At 44.9% G+C, this 19,181-nt stretch overlaps 1 protein-coding gene across 3 annotated transcripts in view; it reads right to left on the reverse strand.

Annotated features, from left to right (window-relative positions):
- FOXN3 (forkhead box N3) overlaps positions 1-19,181 on the reverse strand; it is a 468,588-nt gene that overhangs the window by 331,568 nt on the left and 117,839 nt on the right. The window contains exon 2 of one of the 3 annotated variants that reach the window (XM_025390904.1): positions 2,060-2,162. The exons of the other annotated variants lie outside the window; for them this stretch is intronic. The gene's annotated coding sequence lies outside the window, so the exon portion shown is untranslated. The remainder of the gene's footprint in view (positions 1-2,059; positions 2,163-19,181) is intronic. 3 annotated transcript variants of the gene reach the window in all.

Below are 19,181 nucleotides of genomic sequence, written 5' to 3' on the forward strand. Positions count from 1 at the left end.
GAAAACCATTCTTAGTACATTGGCAGTGCACAGACAGGCGGCAGGCAGTAACTTGGCCCCTGGGCCGCCTGTGGTTTACCAACTCCTGGTCTGGTCTTAGGAGGGGTGGCAACAATCTATTAGGCAAGTTCTGCAGTGGGAGGAGAACACAAATACTGCGATTCTAGTTCTTCCACTTCCTGGTGGCTGGTGATCCCAGGCTCTGACTCCAGAAGGCCCAAGCTTCTGCACACCTGTGTCCAGGAAGGCAGATGGTGCGTGGCCAGGCAGGGCCCAACTGGCAGCGATGGGGTTCTCAGCTGGCAACTCTCAGTAGCACCTTTAAGACCCAGGACAGGCCAGGTGCAGTGGCTCATGCCTGTAATCCCAGCACTTTGGACAATGTGCCTTGGGAGGCCAAGGCAGGCAGATCACTTGAGGTCAGGAGTTTGAGACCAGCCTGGCCAATATGGTGAAACCCCATCTCTACTAAAAATACAAAAATTAGCCGGGCGTGGTGGCGGACGTCTGTAGCCCCAGCTACTCAGGAGGCTGAGGTAGGAGAACAGCCTGAACCTGGGAAGCGGAGGTTGCAGTGAGCAGAGATGGTGCCACTACACTCCAGCCTAGGCGACAGAGCAAGACTCTGTCTCAAAAAAAAAAAAAAAAAAAAAAAAGGTCCAGGGCAGTGAAAGCCACCACTGCTTCCACCAGCTAAACAAAGGGCAGCCCTGGGGAAGAGTGAGGGGTGGACAGGATCCACTGCATCATGCCCAAATTAATCAGGGCACTTAGCTGCCATCCCTGACTGTAGCCCCAGCCCTCCCCCTTGAGACCCTCCCTGAATTCTGGCTTTCAGAACCCTCTGGATGCGCTCCCAGCCTTACTTTATAAATGCGTGTTCTTAACTTATGCTTCCTCCCCTGCAGCTCCACTTCTCAGAATCACCCCTTGTGAATCACCAGGTATTGACCTCACAGAGCTCATCCCAGGGCCCTGACAAGCCCCAAAGGCCAGGCAGAGCTCAGAGGGGAGGGTGGCAGGTGTGTGAAAGAAGAGTAAATAATCAGGTAGACAGGCAGAGGCAGGGTGTGGACAGGCCCAGAGAAGCAGAAAAGATCAGCAAAGCAGTGGCCAAGCCAGGGTGGGGGCAACAGAAACCACTGTCCCCAGCAGGACACTGCCAGCCAAAGCCCCTCTGCAAAGGGAAGGTAGAGTTTCCCCAACGGGCTCCACTCCAGGATCCTTAAGGGACCCCTGACGGGGAGTCTGGTTCTAGGTGGGCCAGAGGATCTGGGTCCTCTAGACCTTCTGATTGAGGCAGTCAGGCCCTCACTGCCTGGGCTCACGGTGGGTTCATTCCTGTCTTCCCCTCAAGGCTCAATGCCACGCCTCTTCCTTCTGCCTGGCCAAATGATCCACAGCAACAAAGCCCAACTGAGGCCCTCCCTGGTCCATGAATTCTTCTCTAATTATTTCAGTCCCAATCCTCAAAGCTTCTCCATTCCCTGAACCAAGGAACTACCACTAGTTCACAGCTCTGGCCCTAAGCTTAGCACCATCTGCCATTTTCTTATGAGTGAGTCAACTTTGCCTAAACTGTGGGCTCCCTGAGGAGAGGAGCCAGTCTTCTACTTCTCCATCCCCACCTGTCCCAAGAACACACAACAGATTCTCAATACTTACTGAACGCAACTAAAAGTGCAACATTAGAAAGATTAATACAATTAAAGTAAAACATGAGATTGTGGCAACAAAAATAAATGGAAGCTAATTTCTATGTGAAAATTCCCAGCAATCTTCCTGTGGCTTTGTATTTCTACGACTTACACCAGAATTTTAAATAAAGATGTGATTCAATGTTTTTAATCATCTTAATGCCTAAATTGGATTGACCACATTGTCAAGTCTGATCAGCTGCATAAATTGATCATTAAGAAGACTGGGGGAGGCGGGAGAGAATACCAGTTGATGGAGAAATAATCAATTTTGCATTTGCATTTAAATATAGCTTTGGCATTTCATTTATTCAGCGCAGTCTACGTAAGGCATGGCGAACTGGGGAAGGCAGTGTAATTACCTGAGTCGGAATGGGTCCGGGAAACTGAGGTCGGCATTGCTCCCGTCACAGAAAGGACAGAGGGGCCTCCATAATCACGAGAACGCTGGTCTTCTAGAGGCTGCTGGAGAGGAGCAGTAGGAAGTCAGAATTAAGCAGAAGCAGCAGAGAGAGCCCTCGCAACCACAATGGATGCCATCTCTGGCCTGACTCTAGAAAATGACGCACTTCAGTGAAAAAGCAATTGTAACAGTACCTCTTTATTTCTTGGATCGTTATTAAAAGACTGGATCTTTCACTATGGAGTGTTTTTAAACTGTCTCATGGGGCATAAGAAGATCCAGAAATTTGAAAATACATGCCATCTCAATGTGAGATTATTTTATTTTGCTACAACTGCCACTGAGACATTTGTGAGATCATTTTATGTACTACAGCTGCTACTCAAACACTTGTCTACATAAAGGAAAAACATCAGAGCACCCACAAGCACTCAAGGCCAGCATTCCACCCCACAGACCAGCCTTGATCCCCAGGGTAGACCAAGTGCACAGGCTGCAAAGTCGATGACTCTATTTTATTGTAAAATGAAATGTCTCTGGCTCTACTCCTCACTAAATGGGCTGCAAGTTATTAGGCCATGGTTAACCAGTAATCTTGCAAAATAGGAAAGCTGGTACATGAGACAGATCGCATAATAATCTCTGAGAGAAGATATCTTTTTAACCGGGGCCTCAAGGATAACAAATCAATGAACTCTCTAATGAAATGAATGGTATTAACCTACGCGCTGTCGTCTGAGAATGTTAGGAGTATATTAATTAGATCGGCGGTTCCCAAACTGTGGGTCCTGGAACAGCAGCATCAACATTGACTGAGAGTTTGTTGGAAATGCAAATTCTTGGCCCCTACCCAGTACCTACTGAGTCAGAATACATTATCCAGAAGTAGGGCCCAGAAATCTGTGTTTTAACAAGCCCTCCAAGTGATTCTGATATACCTTAGATCATTAATTTATCCACCCATACAAAGCCATTCTGTTGTAAAATAAAATCACCCTATTCTACTTTGTGCTTAAGCTCCTGGAAGGACAAAGCGTAGAGCTAGGGATTGCATCGTGGAGGGATGAAGAGTCAGAGACGATAAAGAACCTGCCCTCGAGAAATGTATTGTCCACTATGGAAAATAAGACACATACACAAGCAACTCAAGTACTGGCAGACCGTGTTATTTCTTCTAACGGCTGGAGAGTGTCAAGACAAAGGAGATATTTGTTTCCGTTTGGGGTGAGGAGTGGGGGATGCCACGAAAGGCAGGCATCGTGAAGACAATAATAATGGCCTTGAGATCAGGACAGGATTTTAACAACAAAAACCAGACAGCAACCGAAGCAAAGGCCCAGAGGTTGGAAAGTGTGAGGGCTATTCGGGGGCATGAGGTAACCAGGTCTGGCTGATACACGAGAAAGTTGAAGGTGATCTGAGTGAGACAAGGTTACTTCCAAGTGCAGACAGGTAAGAGCGAGGGGCTCTTCTTCTGTTTTTTCTTTTTGAGACAGTCTCCCTCTGTTGCCCAGACTAGAGTGCAATGGCACAATCTCAGCTCACTGTAACCTCTGCCTCCCAGGTTCAAGTGAGTCTCCTGCCTCAGCCTCCCCAGTAGCTGGGATCACAGGCGCCCAACACCACCCTGGGCTAATTTTTGTATTTTTAGTACAGACAGGGTTTCGCCATGTTGATCAGACTGGGGGCTCCTCTTTTTCAAGTAAAGGCCACCCAGCAGGCACCAGTGGCTTATGTTCAATTGATGTCTGGGCTAGGCATGGCGACTCACACCTGTAATCCCAGCACTTCTGGGAGGCGGAGGTGGGCACATCGCTTGAGCTCAGGAGTTCAAAACCAGCCTGGGCAACAGGGCAAAACCCCATCTCTACAAAAAATACAAAACAAAACAAAAAAATAGGTGTGGTGGTGCATGCCTGTAGTCCCAGCCACCTAGGAGGCTGAAGAGGGAGGCGTATCTGATCTTGGAGGTCAAGGCCACAGTGAGCCAGGATCGTACCACTGCCCCATCTCAAAAAAAAAACAAAAACAAATCTACATCCAGTTTACTTTTCTATACTTTTGGCAGTGCATTTTCTAGAGGGAAGAACTGCAACTGCTTCACGGATTAACAGCAGAAGGTTTGTCCAGGAGGAAGAATGCACACACAAAATTTTAAAGTAGATACAAGAATCTGGAAGTCACAGTCGCCTCGGACCATTCTGCAAAGGGGCAAAATGTTACCACACCTCGACAGCTCCTGAGAACATCTCTGGTTTTAGCTTTAAAAAAATACTGTCATTCAAGTTGAGACGGGCATGACTTAATCACCAAAAAAGTTAAATTAATACACCTCCAATTAGAGGAAAAAATACTTTTCATGATCAAGTGGGTATGGCTTTGCTTCTAGAAAATGGACACAAATAGGTTTCATTTCCTGATGTTGGTAGGTGAACAAGGGGGTACTGAAAATGTTTTTCATGTCACACCAAGGCTCGGATTGAAATGAAGCTGGATTCAGAATTGGCAGTCTCTGCTTACCCATGCCAGCTTTCCCACTCAACTTTCTGAGTCATTATGGACAAGGCACTAAACCCCCTCAACCTCCGTTTTTCATCTATCAAGAAAAAGAGGCACCGACCTACCCCACCTTCTTGGAAATTTCAATAAGAAAATAGAAATGAAGTTGCCGGGAAAATTATGAAGTACCATACTATATAAAGGTATAGAATTATCCTCCTCATCGAGGCATTTGGCTACTAATTAACACTTGTTATCCTATCGGCCTTTGAAAATATAAAAGCAACATGTTTCGATGCCCTTGAGATTCTCCTTTTAAATATGTGCAGATACAGCAGTTCTGAGGAACAAACTTGGCATCAACCAAACCATTCTCCCAAGAAGCATTTCAAGGTAAATCTTTTACTTGTAATTTAAAAAAAATTTTTTTTATTCCTCTAACCACGATAGAGCATCCAGTTATCTTTTAGCAGCTCCTGGTGAACACAACTCAGTCTTCGGCAACACCGACATATACAATGGCAATAATTTATCATCTCTGCAGTAGTTTAGTCCCAGATGGACCATTTACTAATTTATTTCCATATGTAACTGGCAGAGAGATTAATCAGGCTTCCAACTCGGAAACCTGAATTGAGCTTTATTCCCTTAACAGGCTAACTCTGGGCAGAAGAGGCACACATTTACACAGAAACCAAGAGTTCCTCTTAAAAAGCCTGTCAGCCTCAGATGCAAGCCTTACACACACACACACACGCATGCACACACACGCACGCACATCTTTCTTGAGACAGCTTGCTCCTATGTCAGCTTGGAGGGCTGGTTCTTTCCTCAGATCCTCATGGACTCCACACAGGAGCTGTGTCTGATACAACTGCAGGCAGAAGTAAAACGTAACGCCAAATGCAGTAAAGTTGCAGCCACATTCCCCTCCCTGTCTGCAAGGTCGGAGGCTCAGATTTCTGAAAACGAAGAGATCTTTTTGCAACAGTGCTGCGCCCAGCTGGCCCGGCGATGCAGTGCCCAGGCGCTGGGAGGCATGTGCTTTCTTTTTTCCACTCTTTTTAAGGGTCTGAACTTGACTGAATTCAGCAGCTGCCGTGTCCTCAGCGATGGCTAATGAATTGTTAGCTTTGCTCCCAGTTCCCCTGAGCTCAACTCCCAGTCCACTTTTGTTTTTAATTCTATCCCAATGATATCAGTGTTTAGCATAGAGTGGTGAACGAATTGTTGTTGGATGACGGTGTTTACATATAGAAAGCAAGCCAGACATGGGCAGAAAGCACCAGCTGATCCCTGATGCCTTAAGTGGAACCCACGGCCATGCCAAGAAGGTCTGGCAGACAGGAGCGTGTGGAGGTATTGTCGGCTAAGCTAAGTCCACACACCTGGGGCGTTAACCAACTCTCTCGCTTTGAAGAAGTCACTTGATGGTTCAGGTTTAAAATTCTCTCCTCTATGAATTTAGTTCCCTGAGGTTCCTTCTGGCTCTAAAATCTAATGATTCTATGAATATGAAAAAGATCAGCCATTCACCTGGTTTGTTCCATGTGTTTAGCCGATGACAAACAGCAGGAAGTTTGGAAGCATCTGAAAGTGGCTGAATGGGTCCAGATGCTTTTGGTGCTGTGACAGACATAGCCTTTGGAATCTCAGCAGCCAACAGATTCCCTTTGCACAAAGAACAGAAGCATTTGACGACTGGTCCACAATGTATATCTTTACAAGGTTTTAAGAATTCAATTAAATACAAGAGTTCCATTACAGTATTATTCTAAGTATGGCGAATCCTGCAAAAGTACATATGTCATGGCCCTTGTCTTTAATACATTGACATATTAGTTAAGGAGATACACTGCTAATCTCTTTTTTTTTTTTTTTTTTTTTTTTTGGAGACAGCGTTTTGCCCTTGTGGCCCAGTCTGGAGTGCAATGGCACGATCTTGGCTCACCGCAGCCTCTGCCTCCCGGGTTCAAGCGATTCTCCTGCCTCAGTCTGGAGTAGCTGGGATTACAGGCATGCGCCACCATGCCCAGCTAATTTTGTATTTTGTTTGTTTGTTTGTTTTTGTTTTTGTAGAGACGGGGTCTCTGCATGTTGGTCAGGCTGGTCTCAAACTCTGACCTCAGGTGATCCACCCGCCTCGGCCTCCCAAAGTGCTGGGATTATAGGCGTGAGCCATTGTGCCTGGCCACTGCTAATCTTAATACAATGCAATATGTGCCACAATCATTGACAAAGAAATGGTTAAGTCAACATGGAGGACGGAGAACTCATTTTAGTGAAAGGGGGAGATCTGTAAGGTTTTGCAGAGGAAGCGGAATTTAAACTGGGCTTTGCAAAGCAAAGATGGGACTATAGACATCCGGACAGAGGTAACAGTGAAAGCAAAGGCCGATGTGCTTCCAAGTGTGGTCAGGGCACAGTATTCAGGACCCAAGGACAGGGGCACAGGATGCCCAAGGAAAAGAAGACACAGTGAGATGAGAGGCTGGAAAGGAACTCAAAGTGGAAAGCCCTGGATGCCAACCTTTCATCCTGTGGTCTCTGGGAATCTTCAGAAGTTCCTGGGCAATGGAGACTCCAGATGAGCTCTGCCTTGGGGGTTTCTTCGGACCATTTACCACCATTGATGACTGGGAATAAGATCCGTCCGTACCTTCATCTTTCTCTTAGTTATTCCACCTTGCCACTATTTGGGAATCCCTCAAATTTATTTTTTTTCTAAATCAATTTCCTGGCCCTTTGAATGGAAGCAATTGAGTTTCCTCTAAGTACTGCCAAGATTTCACATTCCGATGACGAGTTCGGCCTAGCGCTTTACATTTAGGTTCGTGTGTTTTTCTATTCTTACGAAAGACTTAAAATAGCATAGACGGGTGTTTTGTTTTCATTTGTTTCTACACTGGAAAATATTTCTGTATGATGAAAAAAATACACAAATGTCCTGACTTTTGGAAGGGCCTGCTCCAGCACTTCCCAAAAAACAAAAGTTTAACTAGTCATCCAAGCCGTTCACTGAAAGTTTTTTGCTCTCCAGTGTCAGAGTCCCAGGTTATTGAGCCCAAGTTTTCCAAGGTCCTTCAAACACAATAACAGAACGTCATGTAAACTCTCTCCTACCAATGCTATTTGGTCCCCTCAGCTTGGGGGTGCTAAGCACACATAGTATTATGCAGCTTTCACATGGAGAAGCCCCAGGATACATGGGGCACGCACCAGGCAAGCCAGGGCATGGGGACGGGGGTCTGCCCTCCCATCTACCCCAAAGATGGGTCTTAAAACTCCACTGAAGTGGGGGGTACAAGTGGGCAGAGCAGCTCTTCCTCTGAGAATGGAGCTGCCTTCGGTATGAATCACCACTGAAAAGTTTCCCAAGGTTTGCACCTATACTCTCAGCACTTTGGGAGGCTGAGGCGAGAGGATGGCTTGAGCCCAGGAGTTTAAGACCAGCCTGGAAAATATAGTGAGATCTTTTAATCGGGCATGGTGGCGTGTGCCTGTAGTCCCGGCTACTTGGGAAACTGAGGCAGAAGGATTGCTAGAGTCCAGGAGGCAGAGGTTGCAGTGGGGCGAGATAGCACCGCTGCACTCTGGCCTGGGCGACAAAGTGAGACCCTGTCTCAACAAAATACAATAAAACCAAAAAACAACTCCCATAGAAGATACAAATTTCACTTCCCATCTCTGGATTGCTCAGACTACACATGGGCATATATGGAAAACTTCAACATTGATTTCATTTATCGACTTATTTAGAAAGGCACACTGTATCTACTCACTGGGGTGTGGTACATTCCGGGTTCAAGTCCCTGGTTTATAATCTAAAACCCGTCCTAGCCCTCCACATGCACGGGTGCTCGGAAGCTCCGAGTCCCTCAGAGGTATTCTCTTAACATCTAATCAAATGATGACTATGAAGAATAATATGCAGTACATACTGTTGATAGTTCCCTGTGCACATACAAAAATAGTCTCATACAGCCCAAAGAGCTGTCTGCATCGCTTTTTCTAAAAGTCCACCTATGGTCGGAAAACTAACCTTCTTCAAATGAATAGATTAGCTTAAATTACCATGCCATTTTACATTCTCTTCACTGATACACGAATAATAAAACTATGAGGTAAATGTAGGCTTAAATCGAATAATGGGCATAAATAAAAAAATTTTTGACATTAAAAACTCAGTATAAATTGAACTACAAGATACTTGAAAGCTCCCACAATCATAACGTGCACATTGAAATCCATTAACCTAATACCTAGGCTGCTATTCAAAAGTAGGGGTCTAGCAGGCAAATAAATACTCATTTGAACACTCCTCCTAAATTACTGTACAATTTGGTTGCAAAGTCACACACTTACAAAGTCTATCATCTTTACTTGGTTGCTCTGTAGCCAACACTGAAGTCATATCAGGTTACAATGTGGCAGCATGAGATCAACACAGATACCAGCAAATGGTACTAAAAAGTAGCAGCAAATGTCAAAGACAAACCAGGGTCAGCCTGGAGAGAATGAGATATTTACATAAGCTTTCGGAAAAGACAATGGAGCCCCGATTTCTCCTTAACTGCACACCTAATCAACCTCTCTGCTCCTCACCTGATCATGCTGATATAAAAGCAATTTCTACAGTGATACATTCAAAGACCTTAGTTGCCATAAACTCAGCAGCTGTTAAAAAGATTCTGTTGCACATTCGATTTGCTTTGAGACTCAGCTATTTCCAACCAAAGCTTTCATTTCTTATCCATCACTACCCCCCTGCAAAAAAAAAAAAAAAAGCTTCATTAACAATATCCTTCTTTGACAAGTCATCTGCCAAGTCCATTTTCTTACCTTTGTAACTCACATTTTTTTCATTTGAGGATATTTACCCAAGCAAGGACAATTGTTTGACTGGAATCTTGCAACTTTCAACTTTGCCCAGATTTTGCCATCGTGCAGAAGGGGAATGCCGCAACCCCCGACACATCGTTCGGTTGAGCTAATACACATCTGAATCCAGGGCTATATTTTAAATTCTTTTACACTTACTTAATATAGTGCATGCCGCCTGTCCACTGATGCGATATCAGAAACCTGCAAGCTACTATTTCTGCAACTGTGTCACTGTAGATAGTCTGAAACATGTACGTAGCTGTTGCCATGGAAACAAACACAGCTAGGGTAGAGTGCCACGCTGTGTTAATTCCTTCACCCATGAACCCCAGGGGAATGCTAACATTCATCTTCTTTCTCCTTTAGTCTCACACTGCTTTAATATTTTTTTAGCATTATCAAATGATGTACTAAATACATATGGTACACCTGAAAATACGGATGGCTGAAACGAGCCGTGGTACCAACCTAGCCTGCCGGCTGTCTGCTTAAGGTGGTGCAGCTCTGTAATGGATCCTTTGCTGAACTTCTCCTGGGAGAAATAAAGAACTTTGTCTTTCTTTTAAAACGGTGTGGGAAGGACAGAAAAGGTGAGCATCTTGTCTCCCCTAAGAAGAACAGTTATCCTGGAATTGTACCGGAATAAAGATGCTATCAGAAATGTGCCTTCTCAGTTCTCTGAAAGGCAGAGGGAGGCCTTGCAAACTTTCTGAAGTGGATCCAAGCTAAGAGTTATTCTCCCTTCCAAGTAGAGCTGCATTAGCAGGCTATAAACCCAATAGTTTTAATTAGGCAAAAGCATAAACCCTTAACAAGGGATTCATCTGTCCCCACTTGGTCTTGATTCCTAAACCCATGCAAGAAGGTATTAAAATGAGTGAGTAGGCAATGAGATGGAAATCTGCCATTATTCAGAAAGAAATGTGATTTTCCTGGAATTTGAACATTCTCTTTTTTGCTTCAAGTTCATATCTCTGCCCTTATCGATGCTTGGACCTGTGGAGAAAAGTCAAACTCTTTCCCTGCACCTAAAAGCCAAAATGTATGCTTACTGGTGCACTGGGCCACCTTCTCATTATTCAACTGGTAAACCGCTTTAAATATTGGGGTTATACTCATCACAGTAGACAAAAGTAAGCTGTTCAAAATCTTAATTACATCATATCCCTTGGGCTGGTTAATAATATTCAATCTAGATGAAAATGGCCACGTTTTAGATTTGCATGCTGATGTGTTTCACTTGAATACAATTTTCGCACTAAACAATCAATTGTAAGCTTTAAAAGTGCAGCTCTGTGACCTCGAACTGGCATATTTTAAAGAAACCACTACTTTATTTGTGGAGATTATGGCAAAATTAGCCTACAAAAGATGAGCAAACTTTTTCTGTTATTTTCCTAAACTGAATCATGCTTGGCTATTTACTATGATAATAATAATAAACTCATTCCTAAAATAAAGCAGAACAGAAAATGGATATATATACACCTTACTGGTTAAAGAAATTCATCACTTTTTAAAAGCAATCTCAAAAATATGTTAGGGTCCAGTAGAAAGCCTAGTCTTCAAGTATTAGCAGGGCAGGTAAGGATTACCCTTTAACTAATCATGACCAGTATTTCAGAGGCAGAACCACAGCAACGAGAATGAAAACTGCAGTCCCTTCCATTAACTTTGCACTTCTGCCTCTTATTTGCTTCAAGTTCAAATCTCTGCCATTATCAATGCCCTTGCATTCTTCTAATATCACAAAGCATTTTGACGTAGGTTATTTCATTTGACTATCAAGGGAGTTCCATGAATTATCTTGGCAGGTATTACCCATCTCATTTCACAGAAGATACAATGAGGCTCCAAAAATCAGCAACTGGTCTGAGGCCACTGGGTAAATGTCAGAACCTCGCCTGGGTCACCTGATCCAGTGCTCTCTGTAGGGGCCGTGCTGCTCCTAAGCGTGCTCACAATGCAGTTGGCTGCCTGTAATCCCAGCACTTTGGGAGGCCGAGGCGAGTGGATCACAAGGTCAGGTTGGCCAATGTGGTGAAATCCCATCTCTACTAAAAATTCAAAAATTAGCTGGGTGTGGTGGTGGGCACCTGTAATCCCAGCTACTCAGGAGGCTGAGGCAGGAGAATCTCTTGAACCTGGGAGGCAGAGGTTGCAGTGAGCCGAGATGGCGCCATTACATTCCAGCCTGGGCAACAACAGTAAAACTCCATCTCAAAAAAAAAAGTACTTGACTAGAGTTAACAATACTTATAAAAGGATAGACACTAAGTATCAGATTAATTGGTTTGGGGATTAACTATGGCTGGTGGTGGAAGTTAGGCAAATCCTCCTCTTTGACCTCACCCACCCATTCTCTTCTCCCAAGGCTTTAGGCTGAGTGCAGCAAGCACTCCCAGAGCATATCATCTCAGCTTGCTCACTACACCCCGCGCCACCTTCCTTCCCAGGCGTGCCAGCCCTAAGTCCTGACACCACTCCTCAGAGTGGGCCCTGCATTGGAAAGACACCTGGCGGGGTCCTTGGGCTTTGGAAGTGAAAGGGGGATTGGGAGCAGCAGTAATTATTATATTTAGCCTCCCTAAGGAAGTAAGCCATTCCAGATGCTGACTGTCATCTCCCCACACCCCGCAATGTTTTTATTGTGGTAAAATACAGATGACATAACATTTACCATCTTAACCACTTTTTTGTGTGTATGTGGGGGGGGTGGGGGACGGAGTCTCGCTCTGTCGCCCAGGCTGGAGTGCAGTGGCACTATCTCGGCTCACTGCAAGCTCCGCCTCCCGGGTTCATGCCATTCTCCTGCCTCAGCCTCCCGAGTAGCTGGGACTACAGGCATCCGCCACCATGCCTGGCTAATTTTTTGTATTTTTAGTAGAGACGGGATTTCACCGTGTTAGCCAGGGTGGTCTCGATCTCCTGACCTCATGATCTGCCCGCCTCGGCCTCCCAAAGTGCTGGGATTACAGGCGTGAGCCACTGCGCCTGGCCTTAACCACTTTTAAGTGTATTCAGCAGTATTAAATATATTCATAATGACGTGCAACCATCACCACCATCCATCTCTAGAACTCTATACCTAGCACACAGTCACACCCCATTCTCCACTCCCCCAACCCCAGCCCTTGGTAGCCATCATTCTACTTTGTCTCTATGATTTTGACTCTTCTACCTCATAAAGGAGCCATGAAATATTTGCCTTTTTGTGACTGGCTTATTTCACTCAGCACAATGTCCTCCAGGTTGATCCATATTGTAGCATGTGTTAGAATTTTCTTTTTTTTTTTTTTTTTTTTTTTTGAGATGGAGTCTTGCTCTGTCTCTCAGGCTGCAGTGCAATGACACAATCTCAGCTCAATGCAACCTCCACCTCCTATGTTCAAGTGATTCTCCTGCCTCAGTCTCCCGAGTAGCTAGGATTACAGGCACCCACCACCGCACCTAGTTAATTTTTGTATTTTTTAGTAGAGATGGGGTTTCGCCATGTTGGCCAGGCTTGTCTAGAGCTCCTGACCTCAGGTGATTCACTTGCCTCAGCTCCCAAAGTGTTGGGATTACAGGCATGAGCCACCACACCCGGCCAATTTTCTTCCTTTTTCAGGCTAAGTAATATTTCACTGTACAGATATACCACATTTTATTCATCCATTCATCTGTCGATGGACACGGGTTGCTTCCATGTTATAACTATTGTGAATGATACTGCTATGAATATGGATGTGTAAATATCTCTTTGAGACCCTGCTTTCAGTTCTTTTGGGAATATACTAGAAGTGGACTTGCTAGATCATATGGTAATTTTATGTTAATTTTTGGGGGAACGGCGATACTATTTTCCACAGTAGTTATACCACTACATTCCTACAACAGTGTCCAAGGGTTCCATTTTCTCCACATCTTCACCACACTTATTTCCTGTTTGCTTGTTTGGTTTTTTTTTTGAAATGTTAGCCATTCTAATAGGTATGAGGCAGTATCTCACTGTAATTTTGATTTGCATTTCTCCCCAATGATTAGTGACATTGAGCATTTTTTTTAACACACCTACTGGCTATTTGTATACTTTCCTTGGCTAAATATCTGCCCAAGTCCTTTGCCCATTTTTGAATTAGGTTGTTCTTGTTCATGCTGTCAAGTTTTAGGAGTTCTCTATATATTCTAGATATTTATCCCTTATCAAATATACGATTTGCAAATACCTTCTCCTATTCTGTCTGGCTGCTGCTTCTTTTTTTTTCTCTTTTTAAGACAGAGTCTTGCTCTGTCACCCAGGCTGGAGTGCAGTGGCACGATCTCGATCTTGGCTCACTGCAACCTCTGACTCCTGGGTTCAACCAATTCTCCAGCCTCAGCCTCCCGAGTAGCTGGGACTACAGGCGCGTGCTACTACGCCCAGCTAAATTTTTGTATTTTTAGTAGAGATGGGGTTTCACTGTGTTAGCCAGGATGGTCTTGATCACCTAACCTTGTGATCTGCCCGCCTCGGCCTCCCAAAGTGTTGGGATTACAGGCATGAGCCACTGCACCCAGCCCTCTGTCTGGCTGCTTGTTAGCCACACTTATATCCACTAGATAATTGAAAGTGAATTTCATCACAATTTGGGTTATTCCTGACCTCCTCCCGAATTACCCTGGATATTGAGAACTACCTGGATTTGATCATGCTACCATTTGGTGAAAGAGGACCTTCCTAGAAGTGAATGTTTCCAGAACGCGGACTTGTTTCTAGGTTGGTCTGGGGGTGTTCACGCAGTTGCAGAGGCATCCTATGGGCAGGGCTCTTGGTGGGTGGGCTGCACAGAGAGGGCGGGGGGAACTGGGTGCTTTATAAGGATGCTCCAACCCACGAGTCAATGTTTGGATCCTTTTCGATGAAAAGCTTTTCAAAACAGATTGTATACAAAAACAACGCATTGGGCAAAGTCCGCTCATGATTTTAGCCTCTTACAGATATTTTTCACAGCTTGCCTGGCTTTATGAACCCCTGTCCATGATGACAGAGAGGCGATCTCAGAAGCCACAGCAGTGTAGGAGCGGAGGAGGAAGAGGTCACCCGTCCAGGAAAAGGCCCCGCACTAGGGTGATTTCCTAATCCTTGTATTTACATTTTAATATTCTCTGGCCTCCTCCCACCCCACCCTGCCTGTCAGGGTATCAACTGGTCTTCTCACTGTGCAAAGTGGCCTGGCTCCCACAGTTCCCTCCTGCTTTGATTCACATCTAATATGCCAGAGGCTGAGAAACCAAATAATAGAGTTGATTAGAATTTTGTCTGAAATAAGATGAATACAGGCCTGAGAAAGTGTCCCTGAGCACTGAAGTGCCGACTTTTGGAAGTCATTGACTCTAGGTCAATTAGCCTAAAGCCAGTTGCCTAATGAGCAATTTGCCTATAATTTAAAACGTTTTTGAGTGTTTTTACATGGGAATGTCTTTTGATTTTGATTTTTTTTTTTTTTTTTTTTTTTGCCATGTCTTTGGCATTGTAAGGTTTGTAAATCAAGCCTTCTAAGGGCATAGCCAGTTTGTTTTTAAACTTTAGTTTGTGCTTAATTTTAGTTTCTAAATTAATTTTTGAGATATTGACAGGGAATGCAAGAGACACTCAAAATGGAAGTGAATTTCTGATGAACTGGTTATAAGGTAAATCGATAAGAACTGGTTTTAAAGAATCTTTTACATGTAATTTTCATTTTTTTGGTTGCAAAAACTATCAAGGGAACTTGACTCTAGCCCAGTCAGACTAGAGTGCGCAAACCGCTTCTTGCATGTTCCCTATGCTTCTTTTTCTTTCTTGTCCTATGATTGTACAGGACTCTCCCAGTTGGGGTTGCAGCCTCCATGGAAGGGGAGTCATTTTGTATTATGTGGCTTGGGTTTTTTGTTTGTTTGGGTTTTTTTTGAGGCGGAGTAGCTGGGATTACTGTATTCCAGGCTGGAGTGCAGTGGTGTGATCTTGGCTCACTGCAACCTCCGCCTCCCGGGTTCAAGCGATTCTTCTGCCTCAGCCTCTTGAGTAGCTGGGATTTCAGGCGCCCACCACCGTGCCCAGTTTATTTTTTTGAATTTTTAGTAGAGATGGGGTTTCATCATGTTGGCCAGGCTGGTCTTGAACTCCTGACCTCAGGTGATCCACCCGCCTCGGCCTCCCAAAGTGCTGGGGTTACAGGCATGAGCCACTGCACCCAGCCAGCTTGGGTTTTTTACACCATGAATTTCATTTACGGGCCCACTTCAGCAGAGCTCAGCTTGCCAACTCTCACCCACAGCAGTGCTCTCCTTCCCACTCCTTCCATGAGCTACCATTGTGTGTTTGGAAGCCATCGGCACAGGTGGTGTAAGAGGCTCCTGTGATCTTTGCACTGGGGCAATGAATCAGTTGCAGAAGTCTGAGGACCACTCACCTGAAAACCCAATTCTTAATGCAAGGAGAGACTGGGAGAAGCTTCACCCAAGCTCAATGGGCATCTGGCATGATCGAGACTGATGCACCAGCCTTATTCAATAGGAGAGGTCAGGGACCTTCGCCACTCTGTTTCAAGCGCCCTTTGAGAGGAAAACCAAAGAACAGACCAACCTTTAAGGCCAGAAGCCAAGCTGACCTGTGAGATCAGGACCATGCTGGCGTGTGCCCCTATCCAACGGTATCAGGGATGGAAAAAGGAGCAGGGAAAAATTGGAGATGGTTCTTGTTACCCTCTGGGCAGAGCCCCTGAGCCACTTATCCACTCCGCAGAAAGAAGGTATTGTAACCAGCCTGGTACCCTGACCCGGCCCTGCCAGCTGGTGAGAGGTAGCTTTTTCCTGGAGCAGCCATCCCGCAGTTTGTCGTGCAGGCGTGGGAGTCACGGGGAAGCCTCCCAGAGAAGGGAACATGACCAGGAAGGCCTCACTCTGAGGATGCTTCCACAGATGCTCAGGCAGGATTTGGGAAGGAAACTCTACGAATGGAAACATGCATTCTGCATCCATCCATCCATCAGTCAGTCAGAAGTTAAGTCATGAGCCATCGCTGGCAGAAGCTGTCTGCATAAAGCTCAGGGGTTCTACTATTCAAAGGAAGAACAGGGAATGGACACTGGTGGAAAGCTAGCAGGGTTTTTAAAACACTAAATATGGCAAGGCTGAGGCAGGAGAATCGTTTGAGCCTGGGAGGCAGAGGCTGCGGTGAGCCCAGATCTTGCCATCGCACTCCAGCCTGGACAACAAGAGTGAAACTCCATCTCAAACAAACAAACAAACAAAAACACTAAATACAGCCAGGTGCAGTGGCTCACGCCTGTAATCCCAGCACTTTTGGGAGGCCGAGGCAGGTGGATCACCTGAGGTCAGGAATTTGAGACCAGCCTGACCAACACGGCGAAACCCCGTCTCTCCTAAAAATTAAAAAAAAATTAGCCAGACGTGGTGGCATGAGCCTTCAGTCCCAGCTACTCCGGAGGCCTGAGCAGGAGAATCGCTTGAACCCAGGAGGTGGAGGTTGCAGTGAGCCTAGATCATGCACTCCAGTCTGGGTGACAAAGCAAGATTCCACCTCAAAAAGTAAAAATAAAAAATAAAAACACTAAATGTATGTGTCTAATGGATATATAGATACACAGTCAAGATTTACAAACATGCATGGGAATGACAGGCACCAAACTCAAGATGGAGTTTCCATGGGAGCCTGAAGGAGAGACAAGTTCCAGGATTAGGGAAGGACCGCGGTCTTCAATTATGTCTTCAATGCTTTATTTTATTTTTTTGTATTTTTTTTTTATTTTTTATTTTTTTTTGGAGACAGAGTCTTGCTCTGTCGCCCAGGCTGGAGTGCAGTGGCGCGATCTCAGCTCACTGCAAGCTCCGCCTCCCGGGTTCACGCCATTCTCCTGCCTCAGCCTCCTAAGTAGCTGGGGCTACAGGCGCCCGCCACCTCGCCCGGCTAGTTTTTTGTATTTTTTAGTAGAGACAGGGTTTCACCGTGCTAGCCAGGATGGTCTCGATCTCCTGACCTTGTGATCCGCCTGTCTCGGCCTCCCAAAGTGCTGGGATTACAGGCTTGAGCCACCGCGCCCGGCCTTATTTTATTTTTAAAAATATATTTGAAGCAAATGTTGAGCTCTGCCAAAGTTGGGTAGCAGGTACATGGGCATTTTAGCTCTGTCCATGTTAGAAATAGATCATTTTTATAAAAAATTGACAACATTTGGCATTATCTCAACTACCCAACTGCAACAGACCTCATCATATATTTCACCAATTATAAACTTCACATTTTTTTGGCCGGGCGCAGTGGCTCACGCCTGTAATCCCAGCACTTTGGAGGCCGAGGCGGGTAGATTACGAAGTCAAGAGATCAAGACTATCCCGGCTAACACAGTGAAACTCCATCTCTACTAAAAACACAAAAAATCAGCTGGGCGTGGTGGCGGGCACCTGTAGTCCCAGCTACTTAGGAGGCTGAGGCAGGAGAATGGCGTGAACCCGGGAGGCGGAGCTTGCAGTGAGCTGAGATCGCGCCACTGCACTCCAGCCTGGGTGACAGAGCAAGACTCCGTCTCAATAAATAAATAAATAAATAAATAAATAAACTGCACATTTTTCTACACAGGAATCCTCTGAAATGAGTGCATCTATTAGGCAGCATTTTTTCCTTAGTGGTGAATAAAATCATGATATAGTTTACAACTGATGGTGACTTAGATTTGAAGATGTACAGTGTATAAATTATATTTCATGGGGAGTATGGTGTATTTTAATAAGCGTTGGGAGGAAAGAAGGAGAAGGTGTCTCACAAGGGGTCATCCCAACAACTGTGAAGCTCTTAGAGCTTCAGGTGACCTTAGGGAAAGGGCTCCTGGGCCACCTGTTATGGAGCAGTTTGTGACTTCCAGGTCAATGTTCTTTCCACTCTATGCTGGTGTCTCTGACAGAGGTCATGCAAAACACAAACTTTCAGACTTATTTTCTCTGCAACTGAGGAAAACCAAGCAGCTAAAAGCCCTCTTTTATGAGTCCTGAAGTGCTCGAAAATCTCTTACCTGGTGAGAAACAAAAGCATTGAATGGCACCTACAAACTAAACTCAGCCCCAAGAGGGAAGAAAAAGGAATCAGATCATTTCTGAATCAACATTTTGGACAGGCTGAGAGGACACAGCAGACAAGCCGTTTGAGGACAACAAAGGCTCCTCCCCCCACCCAAAGCTCCCGGCCAGCAGAGGTGGCCCAAAGACTCCATGACCCATTTTTCTTTAATGTCTGATATGTGCTATTGCAAACTCTTCTGCAGAAAATTAGCTAAGAATACACTGGTAACATTGTTCCTTCTATATTATCAAGATGCAAATCAACCAAAATGAAGAAAAAAACAAAAAAAAACCCATACAGCTGGTTTATCTGAACACAGAAAAATAAATCACCATTTATTTTTAAAAAAACATTTATGAAAGTTTTCTTCGTTTCTCACATTCAGTTAGTATACAGTTGGCATTTTCAAAATTCAAACCTGGTGTGGATTTCAAATTCAATGAAGCACATTGGAAGACATCTGAGTGAAAAAATAAAAGTTCTAGCCATATGCTACTGGTGCATGAATTTGAATATTTGAAAGGTAATCTAGAAATGAGAATGCTTCCAATTCTCCTTACCAACACCGGTAATTCATAGCAACCACACGTTTTATAGATAGAGCCACTTCCCCATCTGAGAG

This window comes from Theropithecus gelada, chromosome 7b, assembly GCF_003255815.1.
Source record: "Theropithecus gelada isolate Dixy chromosome 7b, Tgel_1.0, whole genome shotgun sequence".
Taxonomy (NCBI): Eukaryota; Metazoa; Chordata; class Mammalia; order Primates; family Cercopithecidae; genus Theropithecus; species Theropithecus gelada.